This window comes from Canis lupus, chromosome 7 (genome assembly GCF_048164855.1).
Source record: "Canis lupus baileyi chromosome 7, mCanLup2.hap1, whole genome shotgun sequence".
In the NCBI taxonomy this organism is placed as follows: Eukaryota; Metazoa; Chordata; class Mammalia; order Carnivora; family Canidae; genus Canis; species Canis lupus.
This window is the reverse complement of record NC_132844.1, coordinates 60,365,075-60,381,288: the sequence shown is the minus strand read 5'-3', so window position 1 is coordinate 60,381,288 and position 16,214 is coordinate 60,365,075. Positions and strand designations below refer to the sequence as shown.

The 16,214-nt window shown below is 46.1% G+C and overlaps 1 long non-coding RNA gene across 1 annotated transcript; it reads right to left on the bottom strand.

The window, feature by feature from the left end:
- Window positions 1-7,252: 7,252 nt before the first annotated feature.
- LOC140636971 (uncharacterized) lies at window positions 7,253-16,161 on the bottom strand. The gene is made up of 3 exons (XR_012034224.1): window positions 15,757-16,161; window positions 11,194-11,380; window positions 7,253-7,797 (listed from the first exon to the last, which is right to left on the bottom strand). It is a non-coding gene; the product is annotated as an uncharacterized lncRNA (long non-coding RNA).
- Between the last annotated feature and the right edge of the window lie 53 nt (window positions 16,162-16,214).

Here is a 16,214-nt window from a genome sequence, read left to right as displayed (position 1 = left end):
AAGATCTGATAGCTGATATTGATAAACAGGTAACTGGGATGGAGGCGGGGGACCTGGCTTGCCAGGGTTCTCGAGTGGTATCAGGTTTATAGAAAAGAATAGATTCACTTCACAGCTTTCCTTGGCTTCTGATTAAGTCTTTAGAGCCACAGAGAATGAGAACTCAGGCTGGTCCTCCCTGGCCTAAAAAAAAAAGGAAGCCTCCGAATTTGCATGGTCATGACCATTATTATCCATAGCCTCATACAGGTACTGAACACTAGTGATGCTACAAAGATGCCCAACACATGGTCCTTGCTCTCAAGATGCTCACAGCCTAGTGTGGGACACCTAGCTCACCTGAGTGACCAGTGAAGAGCCTATGGAGGTTTCAGAGAGAGGGCTTACATGTGCCAAGAATTCTCTTAGGGAGATTAGCAAGGTTGGCAGTGACCATGGAGATTTGAGGCAGGGAAGAGGGGACGATGCAGGTGAGAGCTAACTGTCAGTTAGGCTGATAGTGGTAGGACCAAGCTGGACTTAAGGAGAGGCATTTTGGAAAACTAATCTCTAGGACTCTGGCTATGGAGGAGATGGGAGAAGGAGGAATTGAGTATGAGTCTGGGGTTCAGAGCTTGAGGACCTGGGTGATGGTGGTGTTACTGGCAAGGGAAGGGAAAGTCTGTTGGAACTGTGTTTGGATAGAAGGCATGTTCTACTTCAGCATGTTGCATTTGAAGACAAGTCATCCTCCTAGGAGAGGGCAAGATTGCAGGCAAGTCATACAGATACAGAGTATGATTTTTTCTTAAAGAACTTCTATAAAGGGGATCCCTGGGTGGCTCAGAGGTTTAGCGCCTGCATTAGGCCCAGGGCCTGATCCTGGAGTCCCGGGATTAAGTCCCACATCAGGCTCCCTGCATGGAGCCTGCTTCTCCCTCTGCCTGTGAATCTGCCTCTGTGTGTGTGTGTGTGTCTCTAATGAATAAATAAATAAAATCTTAAAAAAAAAAGGACTATAAATATCAGCAGTTCTTCAAAGTGGCTAGTACAAGGGTCTAGACATTTTCCTAAATAGCTTGCATTTGATCAAAATGTTTTATCCATTGGTGGAGTAGTTCCTGAGTGTCCACTAGGCACCTGGTCCAGTCTTATGTAAGGACATGCAGACTGTTGGGTTTATGCCTTCAGGGAATTTACTATCTAACTGAGGTGACATGAAAGTAAAACTTGTTGAAAGAGGCTACATATGCCTATGGTTTCCCATGCTACCGAGTATGTTAGTTGTCTGTTGTACAATAAATGGCCACAAACTTAGCGCCTCAAAACAACATCCATTTATTAGACCACAGTTTGAAGGTCAGAAGTCTGGTGCGGTAGAGTTAGGTTCTCTGCTTAGGGTATCCCATGGCTGAAACCAAGTTTCAGTCAAAAACATGGACTGAGGTTTTTATCTGGAGGCTCTGGGGGAAAAATCCACCTCTAAGCTCGTTCTTATTGTTGCAGAATTCTGTTCTTTGTGACTGGGAACTGAGCCTTCATTTCCCTGCTGGCTGTCAGCCAGGGCTGCATGCAGTTCCCGAAGTCTGCCTGTATTCCTTGCCACATGGCCCCTTCCATGTTGCAGCAGCAAGGGCTTGTCAACTCCTTCTTGTGCTTTAAATCTTTGACTTCCTCTTCTTTGGCCAACCAAAGAAAACTCTTTGCTTTTTAAATTCTTTTTCAACTTTTTAAATTGTGGTGAAATACATATAACATAAAACTTACCATCTTAGCCATTTTAAGTGTATCTTTCAGCTGTATTAAATACATTCGTCACGTTGTGCAACCGTCACCACCATCCATTCCCAGAACTCTTTTCATCTTGTAAAACTGAAACTGTTCCCATTAAACACTAACTCTCCATTCTCCCCTCTCCTGACCCCTGGTAACCACCATAGTACTTTCTGTCTCTATGAGTTTGACTGCTCTAAGTAGTTGGTATAAGTGGGATCATGCAGTATTTATCTTTTGTGCCTGCCTTATTTAATTTAGTACAATGTCCTCAAGTTTCATCCATATTGTACCATATTTCAGAATTTCTACTCTTTTTAAGGCTGAATGGTATTTCATTGTATGTATAGACCACATTTTGCTTATCCATTCACCTATCGATTGATACTTAGGTTGCTCCATGTTCTAGCTATTATGAATAATGCTGCTATGAACATGAGTGTACAAATATCTTTTTGAGACCTTGCTCTCAATTTTTTTGGGTATATACCCAGGAATGGGATTGGTGGGTCATATGATAATTATTTTTAATTTTTTGAGGAAGCTCTATTCTGTTTTCCACAGTGTCTGCACCAGTTTACATTTCCACCAGCAGTGCACAAGTGTTACAATTCCTTTACATCTTTACCTACACTTATTTTTTGTTATAGAAAAATTTCTTGGGCAGTCCCTGTGGCTCAGCAGTTTAACGCCGCCTTTAGCCCAGGGGGTGATCCTGGAGTCCCGGAATCGAGTCCCATGTCGGGCTCCTTGCATGGAGCCTGCTTCTTCCTCTGCCTGTGTCTCTGCCTCTCTCTGTGTGTCTCTCATGAATGAATAAATAAAATATTTTTAAATAAATAAATAAATAAATAAATAAATAAATAAATAAAATAATTAGAAAAAATATTTAACTTTATTTTTTTTTAGAAAAAATTTTTGATGATAGCCATCCTAATGGAAGTGAGTAGTAATCTCATCAAAATCAAATTTTGTTTTGCATGCTCCTAATGATTAGTGATGTAAAGCATCTTTTCATGTGCTTATTGGTCATTTGTATGTCTTTTTTTTTTTTAATTTTTTTTTAAATTTATTTATGATAGTCACAGAGAGAGAGAGAGAGAGAGAGAGAGAGAGAGAGAGACAGAGGCAGAGACACAGGCAGGGGGAGAAGCAGGCTCCATGCACCGGGAGCCCGATGTGGGATTCGATCCCGGGTCTCCAGGATCGCGCCCCGGGCCAAAGGCAGGTGTCAAACGGCTGCGCCACCCAGGGATCCCTGTATGTCTTTTTTGAAGAAATGTCTCTTAAGTCTCTTGCCCATTTTTGAATTGGGTTGTTTTTTGTTGTTGATAAAACCCTCCAGGGTTCATGTGATTCGGTCAGGCCCATTGGGATAAACTCCCACTTCTAGAGTCAATTTGCCATATAACATAAGCTAATCACAGGAGTGCCAGCTATCATATTCATAGTCCAGGGATTGTATAGAGCGTCAGGGAATGCTGGGAGTCCATCTTAGAATTCTTCCTACTGCACTCAGAATTAGATATGAATTTCTACAGCAGCCTATAAGACTGTTCTGACTCCTAGCTACTTCTCTTCCCTGCCATTTAGCCATTCTTACTTTCCCTTAAAAGACAAGCATGTTCTAACTATAGGGACTTTGCACTTATAGTTCTCTCACTCTAGAGTACTCTCCCTCAGACATTTCCCTGGCCTTTTACCTTATTTCCTTCAGGTTTCTGTCCTAGACACAGACCTTTGCTGACCCCATCTCAATCTCTATTCCTTCAAATTGCTTTATTTTTCTGCATAGCATTTATTACCACCTGATGTATCATATATGTATATGTCTATTTATTTGTTGCCTGTGTCCTCTCATTAGAAGTTTAGTGAGGCAATACCTTTATTTTATTCACTATTCTATATCCAGTACCTAGAATACTGCCCAACACATAGTAGGTACTCAATAAATATTTGATGGATGAATAATTGCATGTGTTTTTATACCTACTGAGAGCTTTTGAAATGGAAAGGTTCTTCCAGAGCACAAAATAGATGAAAAATTGTTCCTGTATTATTTTTGTTTCACAGTTTAAAACTTCTAATAACTTCGAAAATCTTTAGGGCAAAGTAAGCACAAAGTAAATAGAAGAAAGATAAAGAAAATTAATGAAGTAGCAGAAAGACATAAATCAGTGAAACTAAAAGCCGCTTTTTTTCCCAAGAAGATCGTAAATTGATAAACCTCTAGCCATATTGGTCAGAAGAAAAGAAAACACACAGATTACCAATGTCAAGAATGAAAATGATGTCTTCACTATAGAGTATACAAATACTGAAAAGTTAATAAGAGAATATTATGAACAATTTTGCTTCAAAAATCTCCATGACTTAGATGAAATAAACAAATCCCCTAAAGGCACAAACTACAGAAGTTTACTCAAGAAGAAACAGCTTGAATAGATCTATATCTGTTTTTTAAAAGCTAGATTTGTAGTTAAAGCTTTCCCACAAAGAAAATTCCAGGCCTAGATGGTTTAACTGATGAGCATTGCCAAACATTTAAGGAAGAAATACCAATTCTACACAATCTTTTCTAGAAAATTATAGAGGAGGGAATACTTCCCAATTCATCCTATGAGGCCAACATTATTCTGATACCCAAACTAGACAAATATATTATAAGAAAAGAAAACCGTAGATCAGTATCTCTCATGAGGGGCACCTGGCTGGCTCAGCTGATAGAGCACGCAACTTCTGATCTCAGGGTCATAAGTTCAAGCCCATTTTGGGTGTGGAGCCTACTTAAAAAAAAAATCTCCCATGAACATCAATGCAAAAATTCTCAACAAAATATTTGTAAATTGAATCCCAGTCTTTCCTTCCCTCCATGATAATATACCATGACTAAATGAGATTTACCCTAGGAATGCAAGGTTTGTACCATTAAAAAAATCAAGCAATGTAATTCATCATATTTAAAAAGAAAAATAAAAGATCATCTTAGTAGATGTAGAAAAAGCATTCAGCAAAATTCGATATCTCTTCCTCATAAAAGAATTTCAGCAAGTCAGGCATAGAAAGGATTTTCCACAGCCTGATAGTGAACCTCTACAAAAGAAAACTGATGGTAAAAGATTGAATGTTTCCCCTTTAATATCAGGGATAAGACAAGGATAAGACTCTTACTGTGTCTTTTCAACATTGTACAAGAAACTCTAACCAGTGCAGTAAGGGAAGAAAAAGAAATACAAGGCATTTATATAGGAAAGGAAGAAATAAAACTGTCATCATTTGTTGATGACAGGACAATCTGTGTAGAAAATCTGATGGAATATACAAAGAAGCTACTAGAACTAATAAACGGATTTAGATTTAGTAAGTTTGCAATATACAAGATAGATACACAAAAATCAGTCGTATTTGCATATATTAATAGTAACATTTGGAAATTTATAGTAACAATAATTAATAGTAACAACATTAATAGTAACAATTGGAAACTGAAATTTAAAAATAATACTTTTTTAAAAAAATTTTTATTTATTTATGATAGTCACAGAGAGAGAGAGAGGCAGAGACACAGGCAGAGGGAGAAGCAGGCCCCATGCAGGGAACCCGATGTGGGACTCGATCCCGGGTCTCCAGGGTCACGCCCCCGGGGCTGAAGGCGGAGCTAAACCGCTGAGCCACCTGGGCTGCCCCAAAATAATACTTTTAAAAGTGAGTATCTATTGCCCTGGGCTCTCAGTTCTTCGGTTTTGGGAAATTTTCTTAGATTATGTCATTAGTGATATCTTTCCTTTAGTTTGATTCCTCTCCTATTGGGATATTTTTCTCTTATTTGGATATTATTGCCTGAACTAGTCCTCTAATTTTATTATATATTCATTCATATTTTTACAGCCTTTTGTTATTGTCCCTCCGTTTTACAGACATTTCCTCAGCTTTCTCTTCCAAACTGCTACTAAATTTCTTATTTCTGCTATCACACATTTGATTTTTCAAGACTTCTCTCTTATTTTCTTTTAGAAAAACCTATTCTGTTTTTGTTTCATTTTTGCAATAGTTTTCCTTATCATTCTTAGAATAAAATGATAGTGTTGTTATTTTTAAGTTTCTTCTTGCTACATAGTCTCATCTTCCTCCAAGTTACTTGCTTTGTTTTGGTCTGTCTTTTGTGTTAGAAACTTATCTCAGGTGTCTCATAATCCTGGTTGTTTGGTTGCTTTTAAACATGGCTATCTGAAAAGCTGGTTGGGCGCTCTAAGTGTGCGTGTGCGTATAGTTTGTCATCTGTGAGCCTCACACTAGGATGATCTGATTAGGATATTACATTTTAAAGCTTCAGATGTTGGTATCTTGGATCTTTTCTTCCTTTCAGGTTAGTTAGATTCCTCAGATAATGCACCTTCCAGTTTCCTGCCAGTTTTCTGAGATTCCAGGGAGCCTGGGTATCAGAATCCACCATATGATCATTTTCAGTAAGATATTTCTGCTCTAAGTATCCTGGGGACCCTTGTCCAAAGACATTCATTCTGTTTTCCCCTCACTAGGGAGTAAGCCTTTTGCCTGGCTGTGTGGGGTAGGGGAAGAATCTGAAGATCGGACTGCTTTTTTTTTTTTTAAATTTTTATTTATTTATGATAGTCACAGAGAGAGAGAGAGAGAGAGAGAGGCAGAGACACAGGCAGAGGGAGAAGCAGGCTCCATGCACCAGGAGCCCGACGTGGGATTCGATCCCGGGTCTCCAGGATCGTGCCCTGGGCCAGAGGCAGGCGCTAAACCGCTGCACCACCCAGGGATCCCCTGACTGCTTTTTAAAAACACCTTTGACCAGTTCTATTTACTAAATCCCTTTCGTTCCTACTTCCAGAGGGAACTGGCATCACTATTTCCTGAGCCTTCTCGAAATTCTGGGGTGTAGATTGGGTGGTTATGGTTTTCTTCACCACCTGTCCCTTCTTTCTCTCTTCCACCTGCTTTCTAGCTTTCAAAGTTTTGTTGTTATCTTCTCTCCTGTTCTTCCTGTCCTTGCGGGTATATACTTTTAAAAACAAAATAGAAGTGAAAGAAACATGTAAAGAGCCTTTAACTTTGTTTTAGCAGAGTTTCAGGGAACAGCAAAGTGGACGCAAATGTTCAGGCTGCTATCTTTTCCTAGAAGTCCCTTAATCCATTATTAGAGACTTTTATTATTGTCAATTTTATGTAATCATACTAAAATAACAGACCAGGTGTGCTTTGCTCAGGTGCTAACCTGTATATTCCAAGAGTGCAGGACCTATGTCAGTTTGCTTTACTGTGGCATTTCATTCCCCTATACCGGGCTTGACATGTAAGAAAGTATCAACAGATATTTTAAATTAATTAATTAATTCATTTGAGAGAGAGAGTGAGTGAGAGGGAGAGGTAGAGAGAATCTGAAGCAGACTCTGCACTGAGCACAGAACGTGAGGTGGGGCTCTATCCCACAAACATCAGATCATGATCTGAGCCGAAACCAGGAGTTGGACGCTTTACCGACTGAGCCACCCAGGCACCCCTGAAAGCATCAATAAATATTTAGTAAATGTATAAATCAACAAATACACAAATGAGCTGCCTTCAGAGCCTTTATTACATTAAAAAACTTCCCTCAGTGATGTCAAGACTTCATCTTTGGGAACTGAATAGTATGTGGAAACAGCCAAAGGTTGTTTAGTGCCAAGATGTGTAAACGAGGAGAGTGAGCAAAGTTAAGTAGATAATAACAACACCTTTTTTTTTTTTTTTTTGGGTCCCAAACAGGGTGTGGCACCAAGTTATGAGACTGATTTCCTTGTTTGGTATACAATGAAATCTAAGGTCAATTCACAAAAGGAAGCAAATGGTATATGATTTTAGGGCAAGCCCTTAGGTTGCAGAAGACTGCCTTCCCTTTCAGAAAAAAAATAAGGCTGAAGCAGATGAGGTATGACCACCTTCTTGGCCATGAGGTTTGGTAATTCTACGGCGCTGGGGGCTGACGTATGATGAGAGGAGCAAGAGAATGCAGAAGGCCAATTCTCTGGGACATGCATCCTAGTAGGCAAGAGAGAAGAGGTGTTCGGAGAAGCAGCTTCTCTGAAGCCAAAGCGGGGTCAGGAATCTGGGCACCTCCCTCTGGCTGGAAATGACAACACCAACGGCCCCAACTGTGTATTATGCACTCACTTCATGCCAGCCACTGAACTTTACACACGTTGCCTCATTAGATCTTTGCCATAGCCTTGTGGGGTTGGTAGTCTTATTACCCTCATTTTCCAGGTAAGGAAATTAAGTCACACGGAGAAGAATGTAGTGTAGATACTTCAAGTCAATTTAGCCCCAGAATAACTAGTGGTAGATGGCAAAGGAAGATGGTGACCTGAGGGGAATATATTCTCTGTGGCCAGATTTTATTATAAAAGCTGGAGATTGATGAAGCATATGCGAAAATCAGCCAGTGAGTGGTCTTCTGGTGGTTACTCCATGAGATCTTTGCTGACCGACCAGCAAATATTGATAATTAAATATTGCCCGTTTAATTATCACAAGGATGCTGAATTGATGATCAACAAAGAGAAAAAAAAGTTTCTCCTATGATAGTTGAAAGAGAGCTAAGGTCAACTGAAACATTCTGGTGATTGAAGAATCAATCAAGGTAAGCAATTTTTCTGACTCACTCTGGGATGAGTTTTATTTTAACCTTATTTGTGCCTCTTTCTGTGATGACTGAGGCTCTCTGGCTTTACTCTGAATAGTGTGTGATGGGACCTGACCCCATTGGACTCTGATTTGAAATCCTGAAAGCATTTGATTGAAGTTCTCGTATCACCTTGCATTCTTGTTATTTCCATCTTTGATCACAGAAAGGAAATTCTGGTTTTGGTTCAGTCTTCTATTGAAACCATAATGATTAAGAGTGCGAGCTCTGGAAAATAGACTTGAGTTTAAATCTCAGCTTTCTTGTTTATTTGCTAGATGATCGTGGGCAAGTTACTTAAATTCTCTAAGCAGTAATTTTACATGTATAATCTATTCCATGGGGTGAACATGGGGTTAATGAGGAAATGTAGGGCGCACAGTAGGAATGCAACCAAAGGCAGCATTTACCATGAGTATCATCCACCATCATTCAGGGTCTACATATGGATGTCTAGACCTACAGGCCCATACAAGTCCTTAGGCTAGGATGTGAGGTGTACAGATCATGGAAATATATAGTTCTTCCTATATAAGTGTACTTGGAAAGACAACACACACACACACACACACACACACACACACACACACTCCCTTGCAAAGTTAAACGTATTGATTAATCAACAATTTGAAGCTGGCTTGCGAGGGATACACAGCTAGTACTATAGGAGTTTTGGGGAGATCACTGAACAGAAGTGGTCCAGGCAGTCTTATTTGAAGAGGTGAAATTTGGGACACCTGGGTGGCTCAGCAGTTGAGGGTCTGCCTTTGACTCAGGGTGTGATCCCAGGGTCTGGGATCGAGTCTCACATTGGGCTCCTTGAGGGGAGCCTGCTTCTCCCTCTGCCTATGTCTTTGCCTCTCTGTGTCTCTCAAGAATAAATAAATAAATTTTAAAAAAAGAAGAAGAGGTGAAATTTCATGGCTGGTGATGCCTAGGTGAGGATGAAGACATAAGCGCATTGGGGGTTGTCAGAAGTCCTGTCTGGCTGGAATGGGATGCATGGGTAGGGAGGCAGTGGGAATAAGGTTGCAAAGTAAGCTAGGGCCACACGAGACAATATTATCGATAACAGTGGGAATAGCAATCAACCTTTATTTAGTTCTTCCTGTGGGCAGACAATGTGCTCATGCTACACCCTTTCCATGTATTACCTCCTTTAATCTTTACTCCAACCCTAAGGGGTATTCTTATATGTGTAGTTATTATTATCATAAGTTTTCAAGAAAACTAAGGCTTAGAGAGGTTGGGTAACTTGCCCAAGGACACATAACTAGAAATTGGCAGAACCACAATTTGGATGCACAAATACACACAGACAGTGACACAGACAGGCACACACTGGGGTCCGGGCTCAGGTGACAGACAGTCGTCTCTCTCCTCTTTCTTTGTTTCCCCTCCCCTACTGCTGAGTTAGGTGCTAGTTCTTTCCTTTGGGGCATCCAGTGTGGAAAAGTAACCCCTCTGCTCACCTCAGCCACCTCTGCCTCAACTATTCCTGGGGCTTTTGTCCCCAGGACAGCTCAGAGGGCAGGGCTGGGACTGAGATGGGGGAAGTGAGGTGATGGGGTGCAGGAGTTATGAAGGCGCTCAGGGTTGGGGCCAATCGGGCACTTGGTGTCCTACTTGCCTCACTTGCCTGACCCTAGTTCTGACCCTACAGAGCGGGTGTGGGGGGCTTTGCAGCTTTGCCACATGGGCCAAGAAGACCCTCCTTATTCCAAGGTCAGGCAGGAACTCCCAGGGCTCGCTCAGGCCACCACTCTCCTTTCTGTTCCCCAATGAACAGTGGGCTAATCTCAGATTGGTCTCAAATCATTCTTTCCACTGTTTCCACGGAACCCACTCTTGTTCAGAGTGCCCCACAGCCCAGCTGGTCCCTGCATCCTCCACGCAGCTGTCCTCCTGGGTCCAGGCCCATACTCTCCTGCACCTGGCTGCAGTCTCCAGCAAGGCGTGGCTTCCCCCAGGGACAGTGGGTGGGGGCAGCTGGTTGATCCCAGAGGTCTGTTCAGAGAGCCACTGTGCTATGCCCTGGGGGCTGGGAAGTCAAGCACTGCTCTCCCACGCCCTCTAGAGGCTTGGGGTGGCACTGGGGGAGGGACCTAGGAGGGGTCCTGATTGAGGAGGGGGCCCTGCGCTTCCAAGAATGTCTGGATGGTGTCCACAGTCACACAGCAGCTTCATTTGAAGCCCATTGCTGGAAGGTGCCCAGCAAGTTTGCGGTGTCAGCTCAGGAGAAAAGGGTTCAAGGCCACCCACCTCTGGGTGTGGAGGGTCTGTCCTTCTATAGACCAGAGAGGAAGCTCCCTAGCCTACGCCCAGCCAGCCTTGCAGGATAGCCCCTCTCCTCATCTTACCTCCCCCTTGGGAAGCTTCAAAGGGGCTGGAAGTTACCCCTGCCAGCCCCGGGGAAGCAAAGAGACAGCTCCTCAGATAGCCAGGGGTGCCCTGAGGAGCTTTAGGTTGGGGGGGTTGCAGAGGGGTGAAGAGCGTATCCCAAGGTGGCTTTGTGAGGACAGAATGCAGGAAGGTGGTGGGAGAAATCTTCAACTCCTGGTTGGGTAGGACAGACGGAAATGGAGATGAGAGGTGACGACGTGGGGAGAACAGGGGAGGATGGGAGCCTTTCCGGCGCGGAAGACAGGGTGCTGGAGACCTGGGCCTCCAGAGGAAACTGGGCAGGGCTGACCCAGCTTCCTTGTAATACACACGCATGCATAAATCATTTGCAGAGCACTGCATCTCCTTACCTGGTCCCCATCAACGCATCCCAGGCTCACCTCAAATTGTCCATTACATGGCTGAGGTATCTGGGGGGCTCGGCCCTACCCTCTTGCGCTCATCCTCTCATTTGCCTCATCCTCACTGCAGTAGAGGAAGGGCCCTCCTTCTTGGGTGGTTCTGCAGCCTCCATTCCCTTAGGAGACCCACAGATACCTGAGTGTGAGACAGAGGAGAAATGAGTCAGTCACACAATTGTGACAGGCCAGCCCTAGGGAAGCAAGGAGACAGCTGGCAGTAGAGTGAGAGAAGACCTTTTTTGGGCTTTACCGGCTGGTAAAGTGAGGTGAGGGGTGGGGGTGGGGGGGTGACGCCCAGAAGAAAAGCTGGTCTGGCCTGAGCATCCCAGCAGTGTTGGGGGGAAGGAAGAGCCTTTATCCTCAGACTGCCCTGTGGACACCACCAGCCTTACCTCCCCAGTGCCTGCCTGGGTCCAGGCTAGCTGTGTGTCATCCTTACTTCTCAAACTATGGCTCTGGGCTCCTCTAGCTAAGCTTATGTCACAGTGGAGGTGCAGGACCTGCCCCAGTGAGGATGCATTGTACCTGGAGAAGGGCTGGGGTGCCCAGGGCATGGAGCTGGGGGCTGAACCTCCCTCTCATCCCCTCCAACCAGGGAAGGGTCTTTCTCTCCATTTCCCACAAACACTTGCTTTGCCACTTGACAGCCTTCTCATTCCATTCCCTTACTGCTCTGCTTCTGGCCCTACCACACCCCTGACAAATTCCTTCCCCCACTTCAGCTCAAAGATTAGAATCATGGGTACCCTTCCCACCTCCCAAGGTCCCTAAAAGCTGACGCCCTGCCTCTTCTCTTTTCTCTCCCACTCCCCAACATTTATTCCCGGCCAGAAATGGGCCTAGAAGTCTCCAGATAAACATACCCCTGCTATCATTCCCTAAATTCCCCCAGAGAAGAGGAGTTTGGGGAGCCTCTGCTTAGGTAACTTAAATCCTTCTTGTGGTCATCCCAGCTGTTTTGGTTGATGGCCAGAGGCAAACGGGGGCTGGTGGTCAGATGATGGACAGGAGAGTTTGCTCCTTGCCACCCACCTCTGTTCTAGTAATCTTTATAACATTTCTAAAAGGTGGTCCCAGGCTGTGCTCCCTGGTCCTCCCTCCAGACCTTTCAGTCCCGCAGGCTACAGGTCGAGTTCACAGCTTGCTCAGCCTTGCTGCTTTCTCCCTGTTCCCTATGGCTATGGCCTGGGAGCCCTAACAGGGCTCCAGAAATCAGTCTATAGAGAGGACACTGAGGCCAGAGATGAGCAGTACCTTGCTCCAGGTCACACAGCAAGGCAGCGACACTTCCTGGTTTTGAACTCAAGTGTCGGGACCCATAGCCACAAACCCATACGTGGATATCTGACGAGCTGCTTCTCGAGCAGCAGTGCTTAGTGGCCGGGCTTTAGAGATGCTATTTGTATGAGGGGCTTTCAAGGTAACTCTTGTGGTAGTTTTGGGAGAGGCTCTTCAGGGGGTGCCCAGCCTCTGCAGCCCCAGTGGGGAGGGTGCCATGACCCAGGTCGGCTTGCCTGGAGCAGGGGGGTTCTGGGAACACTCTTCTCTTCTCTATGGGGCCCTGTCATGGGTGGTGGTGGTGGTGATGTTGGTGGTGTTGGTGGTGGTGTGTGTGTGGTTGATTAGTCTCTGCCAGCTTCAGCCTAGAGAACTGAGGAGCTGTGGAGAGGAGGAGGTTTTGGGGGATAAGTGACAGGGTGAAGGTCACACCGTGGGGAAGGAGCAGCTCCCCTGAGCATAAGACTCACTGCGCCTACCTCTGTCCTCTTTTGAGCCCTAGGTCATGCCAAGGGCTTGGGAGAGGGGGCTTAGCACCCCTCACTCGAGGCTCACTCTAGAGTGGCTACTTCAACTCCCCTGGCATCCAGATAGGAAAGAGTGCATCCCACCTCCTTAGAAATCTCACTTTTGCAGGTTCTCCCTTAGTCCCTGAAGGGCCAGTGGGAATTGAGGAGATGTGAAGACCACCTTTGCCCCAGCTCGTCCCCCACTGCCCAGCCTGCTGCCCCCACAGAGAATGCGGGTTAGGGAGCAGTGGGGGTTCTGATGAAGCTGAGGCTTTAGACAGCTGAGGAACACTCAGCCAACAGGACCGTCCAAGAAGCTTCCTGGCACCATGGGGACAGGTAGGAAGGATGGAGAGAGGGATGGAGATATCCAAAGAAAGAGAGAGAAGGAGAAAAGGAGAATGTTCTGATTCCTTATAACTGTCTGTGATCTGGGCCCTTGGGGTTGGGATTCCAGCCCAGGACTGGGGCTGGCCGTGTCTGCTATTTTTTTCAACAGTGGAAGGAACCCATGAACGGTGAGGTCCCTGCCATGTTGGATGGACTCTATTTATGTATGGAGAGGTGGGGAGTCCTGGCCTGGTCTTCCTAGGAGTGGAGGAGACATGGAGGCATGTATGTAGACCAGACAGGCCTCATTCTCAGGTGGGAGCTATACATTCCAGCCTAGAGTTGAGAGCAGACTGGGGCAGGGCAGACATTCAGCTGGTGCGCCCCAGCAAGGCCACCTCATTGGTAAATAGCTACTGTTCTAGCACCTGGTCTCCCCTACCTCCACAGCTCTGTGTGCCTCTCTGGCCACCCTGGTCCCTTCCTGGGTGCCCTGGACCTCCCCACAGTCCAGAACCTGTGGGGTTTATGCATGGTGTGGCCTCTACCCCCAGCTCTGTGTGAACTCGTGCCTGAGCCATAATGGATGTTCAATATTTTGGCCATCACTTTCAGTTGGGCAGTGGGGACTAGTCCCCATGGAGTCGAGCAGGGGGCCAGGTCCTGGGACTTGGGGAAGCTGGCGGCAGACATGACAGCCCCAAGTGTGCCCTACCTCCCTCTCCTGATGCCTCCAGCTACGTTTTGGAAGGACTGAGTGGGCTGACATCCAGGGAGCTATAGGCAGAACCATATCTCCAGGGGACCTCCGGGGGCCATGGTTCACACCAGCTGTGCCCTCTGCCCGTGGGCTGCCTGGAATGAGGTAATGCTGAGCCCCTCCACATGGGAAGGAAAAGCAAACAGCAAAGTCTTGGATGTAGCAGCCGACCTGCTTCAGATGCACAGGACACCTAGTGCCAGCACCCCTCTCTAGCACTGCCTCACGTCCCAGTTGGCCAGTTGACTCTTGGGGGGCAGATGCCCTATTTCCTCCCAAGGTGCCTGGCTCAGTGCTGAGCCCCAATTAAGAGATTAAGTGGCCCTTGGAGAAACAGAAAGGGCACCAAGCTGTGAGTCAAGAGATCTGAGTCGAGGTCTTGCCTCTAGATAGCACGTGGCTTCGGACAACCCTGGACCTCATTCTGCTCATCTGGCCGGTGAAGGGATTTCCAAACTTCTTTAGTCATGGAGCCTTTTCATCAAAGGAAATCTCAAATGAAACTGATAAGTAAGGCAGATAAAACTGAGTGTGCTGTGCCTGCCCATTCCTACAGCCTCCCCCCACCTGCCCTGCCTCTTGGGACCTCCTTAGGCTCCCAGGAACCTGGTCTGATGTTCTCCTGACATGGATACCTCTTCACTAATTGCTTCACTAATTTTCTTGAGGATATTAGGCCAGGCTGCTCCTGAAGCGGAGGGGAGGTGTCCCCCACTCCCTGAATTTCTAGGTCTGGGAAGGCAGGCAGGATGGTGGGCCTGACCAATCATTAACTAACTTAATCTCTGTGAACTGTCCTGGGGGGCCTGGGTCATGGGCCAAGCTCCCGGCTCAGGCCCTGGGGGTTCCTGGGGGAGGAGGGTAGAGACCCTCTTGCTAATAGGCAAGGGCACTTTGGGTACCTGCCTCTTTTTTCCCCCCCCTAGGATTTCCCTGAAGGAAAACATGAGTCTAACCTATTTCCCTAATCCTTTCTGTTTGACTTGAGCCAGATGCTTGCGGGTTTATATTCTCTGAGAGTTTGCTCACTCATGGGGGGGTTGGAACAGAGAAAGGGGAGGGAAGTAACATGTATCTGACACTCTAGACCAGGAGCTTCACCTGTATTGATAGTCTCCATTTATCTTCTCACAACCCTGGGCGATAAAGCACCACAACTCCCATTTTACAGATGAGGAAACTGAGGCTCAAGCAGATAATATGATTTGTCCAAAGTCTCTTGGCCGGGACATGGAGACTCCAAGATAGAGTTCAGCCTGCCGGGCTTTTTCTATCACATAAATTGGGGGTGGAGGGATGGGGCAGGGTAGCTGGTGGGGGCTTTTCACAGTATGGATTCACCAAGCCAGTATCTTTTCAAAAAAGACAGAGATTCTGGTCTCCCAGGTGAGAGAGGAAGCTGTTCTGACCTGCTGGGATTTGAGGGGTTCCGCGAAACCATCTCTCCCCTCCACCACTTGGCACCATGTCCTAGATTTCACCCATCTTTGAATTAGGCATTGTCTTCTCCAGGGGCCTTTCAAAATATGCAGACCCCTGGAAGATGTGACAGCTTATGTCAATGAACTCAGCTGGAGTGTTTGATGGGATGTTACAAAGTCTTAAAGCTTAGGGAGTGTAACCTCGGGCTCTTACCTAGGAGGATCCTGAGGTCCAGAAAGGGGAGTGACTTGGCCAAGGTGACATGGCATGCAGCAGACTTGACCGCCGCTCCCCTCTGCTGTTTCCTGGTTTTCACACGTCTGTGACACACAGATGGAGACCTCAGGGCACCTGTTGGGGGATAGGGAAGGAACGAAGCTTTGTGCCCCGCCCCAGCTGAGTGGCCCTGCCCTGGTCACAGGCTGGTGTCCTCTGCCCTCTCTCTCTCTCTCCCTCCTGGGCAAACAACAGTGCTGCTCACTGTTGCAAGCTGGGCCTATCTCTAGTGTCTGCTTGTTTGTTTAATTCTCCAGCAGAGACATGCTGTCCCAGAGGGCGGGGAAACCAGTGCTGGGGCTCACCCCCCGGAGGGAGCAGCATTGTCCCTCTGGGCTTCAGCTGGAGATGTTTCTGAAGAAGCCCTAATCGCCCGCCCCCCCTGCCTGGCTTCC